Source organism: Hyla sarda, chromosome 1 (genome assembly GCF_029499605.1).
Source record: "Hyla sarda isolate aHylSar1 chromosome 1, aHylSar1.hap1, whole genome shotgun sequence".
Taxonomy (NCBI): Eukaryota; Metazoa; Chordata; class Amphibia; order Anura; family Hylidae; genus Hyla; species Hyla sarda.
The window spans coordinates 541,742,683-541,756,314 of NC_079189.1; the positions used below are offsets into that span (position 1 = coordinate 541,742,683).

General features: G+C 41.3%; 1 protein-coding gene across 2 annotated transcripts in view; it reads right to left on the bottom strand.

Annotated features, from left to right (window-relative positions):
* Window positions 1-13,632, bottom strand: part of CWC27 (CWC27 spliceosome associated cyclophilin) — a 183,479-nt gene that overhangs the window by 32,975 nt on the left and 136,872 nt on the right. The window contains exon 15 of one of the 2 annotated variants that reach the window (XR_008848056.1): window positions 1,611-1,758. The exons of the other annotated variant lie outside the window; for it this stretch is intronic. The gene's annotated coding sequence lies outside the window, so the exon portion shown is untranslated. The remainder of the gene's footprint in view (window positions 1-1,610; window positions 1,759-13,632) is intronic. 2 annotated transcript variants of the gene reach the window in all.

The following is a 13,632-nucleotide window of genomic DNA, read 5'->3' on the forward strand; positions in this document are numbered from 1 at the left end:
ATTTTTGTAACTTATGGCGGTTCCACGGTATATAACGGTATTCCCCAAATCTACCCCCCCCCCTCCCAAAGATTAATTATCAGCCAGACACTGCGCTGTCCCCATCGGGGTAAATACTCACATATCACCTGCAAGCGCTGCCCTCCTCGTCCTGTTTGTTGCGGCCGCCGGCATTGACCTCTATACTGTGCTGTATAACTATGCCCGGGCTGCAAAAGGTAAACAAAATAAACTAACGCATGTTCCGACGTCGGACTTATGCTGGGGACGGGAACGTTGGACAGCCGTCAGCCTATCACCGGCCGCAGCGATGTTCCGCCTCGCCCGGTGATAGGCTGAGCCCACTGTCATGTATGGAGCTGGATTCTTACATAACAGTGGGCTCAACCTATCACCGGCCGAGGCGGCTGGTGATAGGCTGACTGCTGTCAGACGTTCCCGTCTCCAGGTAGCTGGTCCTGACCGATGGGGAAGGTGAGTAAAAGCTTATTTTGTTTAACTTTTGGAGCCCGGGCATAGGGATACAGCGTATAGCAGTGGTCTCAACCCTGCAGACCGCCAGATGTTGAAAAACTACAACCCCCAGCATGCCAGGACAGCCAACGTACAGTATAGAGTGTCAGCGCCGGTGTGAGGTGAAAAAGTCAAACCCGTGAAAAAATCTGGCTGAAGTTTGCCGAAGCTAGAGCAGGGAGGAGCGAGGGCAGAGCAGGGAGGAGCGAGGGCAGAGCAATGGGTTTGATTTTTTCACCGCACGTGGAGGGCAGAGCCATGGGTTTGATTTTTTCACTGCACGTCTGCAGGAGATAATTAAGCCACGCCCCCTCTTCCCCCCTCCCGGAGGATGGAGGGCGGAGCTCTGCATAATACAAGAAGACAGTGCAGGGGGAGAACGAAGATGTACACAGCTCCTCCCCTCCCCTGCTCTGTCTACACAGGACCTCCTTTATCACGGGGAGGTTTCAAGTTTTCACGGGGGAAACACAGAGCGGGGGGGGGGGGGGGGGGTGAAGAGCGGCCCGCAACAAACAGGAGGACAAGGAGGATGGCACTTGCGGATGACATGTGAGTAGTAAACCGATGGGGACAGCAGCAGCGCTGGGCTGATAATTAATTGGGGCGGGGCAGAACAGCGCTCGCGGGCCACATTTGATTAGTTCCCTGATGTGGGGACAGCGCAGCGCTGATAATTCTTTCATTCCAGAGGGGGAGGGGGCCAAACGGGTATTGCGGTATTGGGAAAAATTTATATCGTGCAGCACAAAAATGTCGGTATTCGGTATGAACCGGTATACCGCCCAGCCCTACTGGTAAATACCCCCTCATCTGGCAGCCAGCGTGGAGGATCTTGCCCAGAATGCAGCAATAAAAAGAGAAGAAAAAAATAGCTGAGAGTGCAAACAACGTAATAGATAAAATAGCAAAAGTAACCATACTATGCTGCCATCATATGCCCTAATGGGGCACACAACATAATGGTGCCTGACACGCCTAAGTGCCCATTCCCACTATGTATTTTCTGAGCGGAATGTCGCTTGGAAAATACTGTGCAGTTCTCAAGGAGGCTCTGCTGCACCTTTTACACTACACATCTCGAAACCCAGACTCACGTTGATTCTTTCGGCGGAATCCACTCTGAAATGCATTGCTGTCTACTATTGCTGTTAGAATATCTTCCTTCTTGTAGAACCGCTGTAGATATACAGTGGCATTATAGCACTTTCTTTATCTGCTCTATAAAGTGTTGCCCTGCAAAAACTGAAAAAAGTACAATTCACAGAGTAAGAAAGAACTGCTTTTAGATTACAATGGGAGATCACTTCTACAAATTTAGTGTTCCAAGATGCCCTCTAGTGGCTAGTGAATTTTCTTTTTAAAGCAAAATTATAATTAAGAAGTATTATTTTAGGACATTTAGGACATCATAAATATGACCGTTATGCATTAAAATTATTTAGCCACAAAGCTAAAAGAAGAAAAACTCATGAACAGATTATAAATTATTGTGGCTAACATTCTCCATGAAACATATGTTAATCTTAAGCATGCAAACCATTGTAGCAGATATGAAACTATAGGGACTGCAGTGGTTGCAGTTGCAAGCAGGCTCTCTGGGATAATAAGTACTATTTTTAAAGAAGTTTAGAAGTCCATTAACAATAGGTGATTTACACAGCTCCCCTTCTCCCCCTCCATGCACAATGAGCTCTTGTACAGGTCATACAGCATGTTTAAAAATAATTTCCATAGAAGTCAATGAGATATGCCAGTGTTTCCCAACCAGGGTGCCTCCACCTGTTGCAAAACTACAACTCTCAGCATGGCTGGACAGCCGAAGGCTGTCCAGGCATGCTGGGTGTTGTAGTTTTGCAACAGCTGGAAGTACACAGTTAAGAAAAAATGTACTAGAGAATATGCAGACAGAGGAGACAGGCTGTAAAACATATTCCTTTTAATGCTATAATCTATATCCCTTTAATGTTATATCTAATGGATCAGGAGAGCAGAGATATAGTAGGTAAAGCATATTCCTTTTAATGCTATAATCCATATCCTTTAATGCTATAATAATGGACCAGGAGAGCAGTGATATAGTATGCAAGTCCATACAGTGAATGACTCACCCAGCCTGTCTCTTCTGTCTGCATATTCTCTAGTGCCAAAGGCTGTCCAGGTATGCTGGGAGTTGTAGTTTTTCAACTACTGGAAGCACACAGTTTGGAAAACACTGCACTAGAGAATATGCAGAAAGAAGAGACCGGCTGTAAAGCTTATTCCATTTAATGCTATAATCCATATCCTTTTAATGCTATATCTAAAGGATCAGGAGAGCAGTGATATAGTTTGTCCATACAGTGACAGACTCACCCAATGTGTCTTTTCTGCCTGCATATTCTCTAGTGCAGTGTTTTTCAAATAGCGTGCCTCCAGCTGTTGCAAAAGAACAACTCCAAGGGAGTTGAAGTTTTGCAGCAGCTGGAGGCACTCTGGTTGGGGAATAAGGAGATATGATGTAAAGCATATTGCTAAATTGCTGTTAACAGAGCAGAGTTAAAGTTTTAGTCAATATGGCTGCCCCCATAATAATGTACCAAAAAAATGACAATCATAAAATAGAAACCGATACCAAAAAGAAAAATATATATATATATATATATTTTTATATCTGGCTCTTATTAGTAAAAAAAATCTACTTGATGCATTCCCTTTAAAAGTGACCCCTTAAGGGTAGGGTGAAATCTGCCGTATTTTGCTGCTGCATATTTTCCTACCCATTGAAGTCAATGGGAAGCAGCAAAATACGCAGAAAATAAGCAGCGAAATACGGCACATGTGACCCTACCCTATACAAAGATAGGAAAACAATCATATAGCTGCATGAGCAGTGCAGTAAAGCAAGATGTGTTGTGAGACAAGGTAGTAAAGTCTGTACGAACAAGAAATATTATATATTTTAATTTCTAGCAATGTCTGCACAGGTGGGGTATATTATGTACATTACAGACCACAGGAATACAGAACAGTCCATTGGATTGTTCACCAGCGGCTGGTGGTGTAAAATCTGTTCACATTAAAGAATTCTTAAAGCTTTTCTCCAGTCGAGTACGTGTGATCCCCTCCTGGGATACATTAAGGCAAATGGCTCATCAGCTACACACGGTTATTGCATCCTGTAACTTTAAATGAATAGCAGGGTCACATAATTCAGAGTTACACATTGTAAAAGAGTCAGTGTTGCCCTGTCCTGATCAGGGATAGTTGTCTGTGTGGGACCATTATGTCTATCAAATATACGTTCGTCTTCCTGAGGAATGCCCTAGTATGTGCTTCAGATGCTCTTCACAAGACATTAACCTTATCAACCATCATCAATCAAAGGATATTCTAAATACCCCCTACTGTAAGAAATTAGAAAAAGATGTAAAAAAAAAAAAAAAGATACTCAGTTAGTAACTAATATAAAAGTCATTGCAGCCCCTATAGTTGTCACTCAGCTTTCCCTACAAGTGACTAAAGTGAAGGTTTTCTTTCTTCTGCACAAGCATACTTTTATGCTAATTTGCATACTTTTTCCCATGAGCCAATGCCTTCAGTTAGATCCTCTCCAAGAGAACCAGTATCTTCTAGACTTATACGATGCAAAATCCTAAAAGTAAAATATGGACTGCAACAACACCATAGCTATATTGGTCAATCAAACTTTTACTGACTAAGGGTACGTTCACATGGGCAGATTACCTGTGGAATTACCGCAGCGTATTTGCTGTGGAAAAACTGCAGCAGATTTTGCTACCATTGACTACAATAGAGGCAGATTTGCAGATTTTACTTTTGACCCATTGAAGTCAATGGTAGCAAAATCTTTTGTGGATTTTCTGCCCATGTGAACGTACGCTAAGGGTAGGTTTACACGTGCCATATGTTGCTGCTGGGTATTTTCCTACCTATTGAAGTCAATGAGTAGCAAAATGAGCTGCAGAAAATATGCTGCAAAATGTGGCATGTGTGACCCTACCCTAAAGCTCAAAATAAATATAGAGGTAATTGATAGTCTATTCACACGTACAGTATTCTGCGCAGATTCAATGTGCAGGATTTTCTGCTGCAGATTTTAAATGGGCACTCATTAAAAAAAGTTTTTTTATTGCACACCTTATGGTAAATAAAAAATCTTTCTAATGTACTTTGTTTAAAAAACAAAGTTTTCTATGTTTTGTTGGTGCAGCCTTATCCAATCATAGCTCATCTCACACACTGAACTGCTCTGGGCTGTGTTGTAGCAGAGAGAGGGAGGCATTTCTCCCCTGTATGGCTTCAGATGGTGTCACGCCTGAGCAGAAAATACAGAGCAATATCAAGTTAGAACATTAAAAAATAATAAAAATAAAGGCAAGGGGTTGTTTATCATGATGGGGGCAGTCAACTGGAAGGGTTATAATATTTATCAAGATGATGATAGGTTCTCTTTAATGTAAACTAAATAAATTAACACATCTTCAAATCCTGCGCATCAAATCTACGCAGAATACTGTACGTGTGAATAGACCCTTAGCCATCTGACTGATAAGGAAGTGTTGTAGCAAATGTGTTAAAAAAAAAAAAGCCTTGGTTCTATTGTAAAACTATTGCTAGGATTAGTTTGTATTTCTTAGGCCCTAGTTTCAAATCCACCTTTTATTTGTAATGAAGCCTCATGCTCAGACATGTATATCTCTCCCCCATGCTTTAAACAGAGTAAAAAATGAAAATAAGCATTAAAAAGGGGAATGCCGTCAACATTTTTGTATTTCTCCTATATGCCGGACTTCCGGAATAAAAATAATAAACTGACTTACATTCTGCTACTCCCCCGATGACGTGGAATCGATCTCCCATCCTCCAGCCCCAGTCTTCTTCCTGCTTTCAGAACCCGATGTGTCACACTGCACTCAGCTAATCTCCAGCCGCAGCAATGTCCTGCCTCAGCCAATGATGAGCAGTGTGATGTAACAGGCCCCGGGCATCAGGTAGAAGGCCGGCTCCGGGTCACTGCAGACGGTGATTAGCTGAGCACAGTGTGATAAGTTGGGCAGAAAAAGCAGGAAGAAGAACAGATCCGGAGGATAGAAGACCGACTGCAGCAGCATCAGCACAGGCACCAGTCAAAGTTTATTATTGTATAAATGGGAAAAATAAATATTTGTTGCCCAATTTCTCATTAAAATTGAAAGCAATAACATTTTCAAGAAAAAGAAAAAAGATGAATGCTCAATCCCACTACTCTAATATGCCGTATGTATGCTTGGAACATCAAATTATTATTTTACCAAAGTGTGTACTTTTATTTTGGGAGTGTGGCATTAAACACACTGAACCTAACTGTTTATATATTGGGCAATTGGATATTTTCCTCATAGCATGACCATCCGTAATGGGACATATGCTAAAAATAATTCTTGCATTACAGATGTTTTTTTCCCATGGAAAGTATTAGTATGGTGGGAAGTTTTGCACCCTTGCATTGGACCAATGCATCTGCGCTCATTGCTTGAGCGCAGTGTAGAGCTATGGAGGAACAAGAATGACGTGTACCATCACGTGCTCCTTCATGACAAGCCATCCAGCCAGTACATGGGTGCACACGGTAGAATGGGGGTGGGGTGTGGTAACATTTTTACCAAGAAAGGGGACACAGATAGGGTGTAGTATACAGTCATGGCCGTTAATGTTGGCACCCCTGAAATTTTTCAAGAAAATGAAGTATTTCTCACAGAAAAGGATTACAGTAACACATGTTTTACTATACACATGTTTATTCCCTTTGTGTGTATTGGAACAAACCCAAAAAAAGCTAATTGGACATAATGTCACACCAAACTCCAAAAATGGGCTGGACAAAATTATTGGCACCCTTTCAAAATTGTGGATAAATAAGATTATTTCAAGCATGTGATGCTCCTTTCAACTCACCTGGGGCAAGTAATAGGTGTGGGCAATATAAAAATCACACCTGAAAGCAGATAAAAAGGAGAGAAGTTCACTTAGCCTTTGCATTGTGTGTGCCACACTAAGCATTGACAACAGAAAGAGGAGAAGAGAACTGTCTAAAGACTTGAGAACCAAAATTGCGGATAAATCTCAACAATCTCAAGTTTAAAAGTCCATCTCCAGAGATATAGATTTGCCTTTGTCTACAGTGCGCAACATTATTAAGAAGTTTGCAACCCATGGCACTGTAGCTAATCTCCCTGGGGCGGAAGAGAAAAATTTATGAAAGGTGTCAACGCAGGATAGTCCGGATGGTGGATAAGCAGCCCCAAACAAGTTCCAAAGATATCCAAGCTGTCCTGCAGGCTCAGGGAGCATCAGTGTCAGAGTCAACATTTAAATGAAATGCTATGGCAGGAGACCCAGGAGGACCCCACTGCTGACACAGAGACATAAAAAAGCAAGGCTACATTTTGCCAAAATGAACTTGAGTAAGCCAAAATTCTTCTGGGAAAATGTCTTGTGGACAGATGAGACCAAGATAGAGCTTTTTGGTAAAGCACATAATTCTACTGTTTACCGAAAACGGAATGAGGCCTACAAAGAAAAGAACACAGTACCTACAGTGAAATATGGTGGAGGTTCAATGATATTTTGGGGTTGTTTTGTTGCCTCTGGCACTGGGTGCATTGAATGTGTGCAAGGCATTATGAAATCTGAGGATTACCAATGGATTTTGGGTCGCAGTGTACAGCCCAGTGTCAGAAAGCTGTGATTGCATCCGAGACCTTGGACCTTCCAGCAGGACAATGACCCCAAACATACGTCAAAAAGCACCCAGAAATGGATGGCAACAAAGCGCTGGAGAGTTCTGAAGTGACCAACAATGAGTCCAGATCTAAATCCCAGTGAACACCTGTGGAGAGATCTTAAAAATGCTGTTGGGAAAAGGTGCCCTTCCAATAAGAGAGACCTGGAGCAGTTTGCAAAGGAAGAGTGGTCCAACATTCAGATGAGAGGTGGAAGAAGCTTATTGATGGTTATAGGAAGCGACTGATTTCAGTTATTTTTCCCAAAAGGTGTGCAACCAAATATTAAGTTAAGGGTGCCAATAACTTTGTCCAGACCATTTTTGGAGTTTGGTGAGACATTATGTCCAATTAGCTTTTTTTCCTCCTTTTTTGGTTTAGTTCCAATACACACAAAAGGTAATAAACATGTGTATAGCAAAACGTGTTACTGCAACCCTTTTCTGTGAGAAATACTTCATTTTTTTGAAAAATTTCAGGGGTGCCAACATTTACGGCCATGACTGTATAAGCAAGCCCTGTAGGTCCTACTTTCAGGAAGTAAATTACCTACAAGGGGGTCCTACATACAGGGGACAAACTACCTACAAGTGGGAGTTACCTACAGAGGGGTCCTACCTTAAGGGGGTAGTAAACTACCTATAGGGGGTCCTACATGCAGGGGAAAACTACATGGGGGGGTTTAAGAAGCACTGCAGTAGACATAATAGTATAACTATAAGATCGTTTATACTGCAATTATACTGATGTTAATGCTGATCTGGAAGGTAGATCATGTTATACTAAGAAGGAAGAAGCAGCTACAAATCTGGCGCGCTAGGCCTAAGCTTCAGAAGGTAAAACTTTGTGGAACATAAGAGTCTTGTAGCCTAGACAAGGCAGTATATGTTTTATACATAACGCTCTATCTGGAATGTCTGCCCACTTTTTTCCTTCTACCAAAACATATGTCTAGAATTAACTGTAATTGAAAAGGACGCAGACTCTTTAGCAATCAAGAAAAATGCTGTGGTTGGTCATTTTTGTCAGGTACGATATTTTTTAAGGAGGTTTGTTTAATCAATCTGTGTTTATCGCTTTAGAAAAAACGTAATATGGAATGTACATTATGTGTGTCTAGGACACAGTGTTAAGTTTCATATGAAAAAGAATCAATCAAGATTCAATATGTCAGGAGTGGAAGACGAGGCTTAGAGGAGAAATAACCATATATTAGGAAGGAAAAGGCCAGGTACCAAATGTAGTCCGTGAACGCTGACGACGAGCATGGTAGTGGGATATGGATAACAAGACTATCGAGGGGTAGTTGGGAGGAGAAAATTTACTATTCTAAAAGGAAAGGATTACAACATGGAGTGGAATTTAAGACCATTAAGTGATTTTACTAGGAATGGTCCTTGAGACAATAAATCATGGCTGACCACTTTACAACGGCTGCTAATATTGGACCATGAAATGTCTGCTGCCTAAAGAATAATAAGTCCATGGTATACAGATGTAGCGGATGTCAAAATGTCACATGCTGGCGTTATCCTATTGGAATAATCTGATTACGTGACGGAACATATTAAGGGGTTTTCCACTTTGCATTTACCCCTGTCCTAACTCCTATCAATCTATTAAAGGGGTGATCCCACAATTAAAAGTTATTCCCTTGTCAAAGAATTGGCCATAACTAGATTTTAGAAAATTGTCCCCAGAGTGAATGGAGCAGTAGCATGCTTAACCACCATTCCTTCTCTTAAACATTGCCAAGCAGTGAACTTGGCTACTCACCTTCATTCTCATCAAGGACCAGCTAGTTATCGTGTCCAGATAAGATTGGACAATCAGTCAGATCATTGTAAAGCAAGCTGCCATTCAACAATGTGGCATTGAATCATCAAGTACAATGCACCATGTGTGGTGCTTATGAGTGTAATATACAGTATGTATGTGCTGTATATGTGGTCTAATATCGAATAGCGTAAAGAAAGGAAATTATGTTGTGTAAAATCTAGAACAGATTAGTGGGTCCAGGATTGTAAAAAGTGAAATGGCCTTAATATTTTACACAGGCACTTCTATTCCTAGACTTCCAATGATTTAAGCAGTATATGTTATAAATAGTCTTCTTAAAGGGGAAACCATTTCAGCGATGACAGAGGATGTACTAGATGCACTGGTACAACTTTCAAAGACCAGATTAAGATCCCATTCAATATATTCTCCAATGATTAAAACAGCTTTGTGGCAATGTAAATTCCCGCTCCATCAGACAGACTTCAGTAACAGATGCTTTTCTAGTAGACTGTCATAACTTCCCTTTGTGTTACAGGATCAATGACTCCCTCACACATTGGAATTCACTTACAGAGAAAAATGGCATCCTGCTAATCTGCTTAGTAGTCTCATCCTTCTTAGAGGAGTAAGAAAGCAGTCAAAAGCAAAAAACGGTATAAAATGCAAGAGATTATGGTATAAAGCAATCTTAGCTAGTCCTGCTCAGGAGGATACCTAAAGAAAACACTGCTGAGAATGTAAAATTCAGTCTAGTCAAATAACACCTAAACGGATTGGGACAAATTCGTTCATTATACAGATACACTACTAAAGCTGCAATAGAGGAGCAATTGCTTCTATAGTCTCCATTTTCAGGGGTGGAAAATAGTCTGCCATATTTGCCCTATCCCTAGTCAGACTTCTGTAGAGCCGTGAGTGGTCATTCAACACTTTGCAGCTTCTTTGTGAGTTAGGGTAATGAGGCATATACCTCCTACACCTTGCAGGTATATACATATTATATATATTTACAACTCAAACTTTTGTCTGAAGTCCCAGGCAAGTCTAAGGGTCTTTCGGTACATCTCTGATGGTGTTACTCTCAGGCTGCGGAGATTGCCCGGGAGTTTTAAACATATTTTTGCTGGACCAACATCCTGGTGCAGTAAGTGCAGAGAATAAGTAGTGCGGAGGCAGGGGAAATAAGATTTATTGCTGGCTGAGAACAGATTGAGGGGAGGAAAGAAGACATCAAAGCAGGGGCGGGGAGAGGGCATGGCTGCACTGATGCAGTAAAGAGAACAAGGAGGATGAACAGCCTATCACTGCTGGGGCTTCAGGAGACGGGTAAAGCTGGATGGCATGCTACCCAGCTTTCCCAGTCTGCTGAAGAGCCCCAAGCTTTAGGAATAAAGACCAGAAAATACCAGGTACTTATCTAGTCTTTCTATAAAAACAGTTGCTAAATTAGTTCAGAATTAGAAGGGTGTCATATTGTATAATTTTAAACCTGGGCATTTGTTAAAAACCTTTTTTTTCCATTGCTGTAGTTCTTGTATGACTGATGACATTGTGGCATTATATTTGTAATAGTGGTGCAAAGGTTCTTTTAATTTCAGAACAGTGAACAGAGTTCATTTTTCATGCCATGGAGGCCCCCAGGAGGCAGTGATTTTGGGTACGGCAACTTCAGCAACATCCATGTAGCAAATGTATTGAAGTGATGCTTACATCAACATACCCAGCAGGTCCATCCCTCTATGTAGGGATGGTCTGTAAGCACCCACCTCCAGAAAGTTACAGTCCAAAGACCTTAGCTTGTGAACAACGGCAAAGAGTGTGTTACAATATTTAGCACTCTTCATGATAAAACAAATTAACCCTATCCTTCTATCTTAAAAAGCCCAATGTACTGGTAACTAAAGTACCGTGTTAGAAGGACATCAAACTGCGCTCTGCAGGTGGCCTTAAACATCCGCAAACGAAATCTGTTGATATCACTGTGATGCCGTCTGCCTCTGCCAGACGCTTTTCAACTTTTTCTTAAGTGTTTTACCTGAAACAACCTCAAAGCCTGACTAGATACTCTACATATTTCAGGACAGAGCTTGATTTTCCTTTAGATCTACGTGCCCACATAAATAACAGATGCACTTACATAAACCTGTATTTATTTCCTAAAATACTTATGGTAATCCTGCACAATGAATCTAGAATTAAAGAGCTATGCCGCAATTGGTTTATTTCTACAGATATATCTCACTTATCCTGACACCACCTTGTCCTGGTTAATAACATAGTGTAATTATACTTCATTATATTCTGTAATTACCAGCCCTGGGTCAGCACTCCTCATTACCTGCAGCCCAAGGCAAAACTTATCTGCATAAAGCTGGCTTCCATCCATTCAATAGAATCTCTTTTATTCCTTTTAGGTAATGGATATTAACTCCATTTTCTCTTTCCAGTGATTTGGTGTTCCCTGCAAGGTGCTCCCCAGCTTTCGACAACAACAGATATTGTTGTGCACTAGTGATGTAGTAGCATTACTAGAACATCATACCAACGTCAAAATAATCTCACTGGTAGTTAAGGGGGCTTCTGCTGTAACTTATCTGTTTATTGTGAAGGAATATCCCTAACAAACATGGATTAAGCGTCTCCTTGGTGGAACGTACAATCATATGCCTTAAAGGGGTACTCTGGTGCTCCAGCGTTCTGAACATTTTGTTCGGAACGCTCGGAGTCTGAGGCCGTGATCATGAGGTCATGGCCACACCCCCTAATGATGTCATGCCAGTCGACACGCCCCCTCCCAGACACATGAATGGAGAGGGTGTGGTTGTGACATCACTAGGGGGCATGGTCATGACGTTATGACCACTGCCGCAGGAACCCGGCGTTTGTTTAGAACGCCAGATGCTGCGGGAGAATGCGGGGGGCCATAGCAGCGGGAACCCGGCAATCAGACATCTGATCCCCTATCCTTTCGATAGGGAATAAGATGTCTAGCAGCGGAGCACCTTTTTAATCTGTGCAGAAACCTAGAGAAAACTGACAGTAAAGTCAGGTTCACACTACAGAATCTGTGGCCAGATACAGAATCAGTCGGCGCTAGGACCACACGGACATTTCCATCCTGATAGATGGCAATGCCTGCGGTGAGGGTTCCGGAAATTCCACCCAGAAAATTTCACAGTGTAAATGAGTTAACAGAATACCTATTTACCTGCATGTTAACATTCATGCAGTGGAATTTCGAAGTGAAATTCCTGAGAAGAATTCCAGTCGGAAATTCCGTTCTTAACAGAGGACAGCCTTCTTTTATCCTAGAATTCCCTAATGGGTCTATCAAAGTGGGGATTTTAAATTGGACAACCCCTTTCATACTAGAAAAAGAGCCATATTAGTCTGTATCTACAGCTAAGGTGTTCTGACAGCTTTCTATCACAGCCAGCATAAACTGTTTCAGCAATTCTGATTCTTCAGTTGGACCATACAGGCTAGCCTTCACTACCAACGCTTATCAATGGACAACCATCACTATCACCATTTCTCTTTTCTTGGAATAGGTACTAACCGCTTTGTACTAGAAAACCCCACAAGACCCTATTGTCTACCCACCAAAAATTGGCCCTCAGATCCTTACAATCACTTGGTTTTACACACTTTATATACCCTTTTTCTGAATCTAAATACACCTAACCACCACAAAAATCTAAACATTCCTATAGATACTCAGACTCTGCAACTTATCAGGCATGCTTTAACTATAAAAGATTGCCATATGATGGACCTAGGACTTCTAAATATCTACAAAGAGATGGCATTGATACAACTTTCTTTAGGAGCAACATATATTACAATGTAGTTCTGTCAGTGTATGTGATCATATATTTGTGCAGTAAATATACTGTATGCCCGATTTATTTCATTGGCCCAAACATGTCAGTAGGACTAAAATCAGCAGAATGCTTTATGTTATAGAAATTATAACAGATTGTCTGTGGGTGACAGCAAACTCTGAGGATGCTGAGCTGCACACAGGTACAGGTTATCACCCCTGCCTGACTGACACAGATTTCATAGTATCTGGCAGCCTTGTATAAATTCCGCAGACATTTTCAATGGAGAACACTTTTGTATGCTATCTCCTTTTTCAGATCTGCTAATAATGCTTCCTTGAATGCCATGTTAGACAGCACAATCTGGTCATGATTATCAAACACTACACACAATGTTTACTAAGGAATTGGGTTTCCAAAGATTTTCCATAAAGAAACAGTTGTGAGCTGCTAAAAAAGGATCAGAATGCTTGATGTGACCCATGCCAATGACCAAAAATGTAAACATGACAGGGTGGTCAACCCAAGTAAAATAATACCAATTGTCTATTGACAGACTACTACAATGTTATCTCTCCTTGTGGACAATGACTAAGGAATCCATGTAGCTTAGACAAAAAAAGAATGACATTTCAACACATACTTCTGGAAATACACTACAGGTGGTAAAAAATCTACACTTAGTAACATAGTTCATGAGGTTGAAAAAAGACCAGAGTCCATCAAGTTCAACCTATATCCCTAATGAG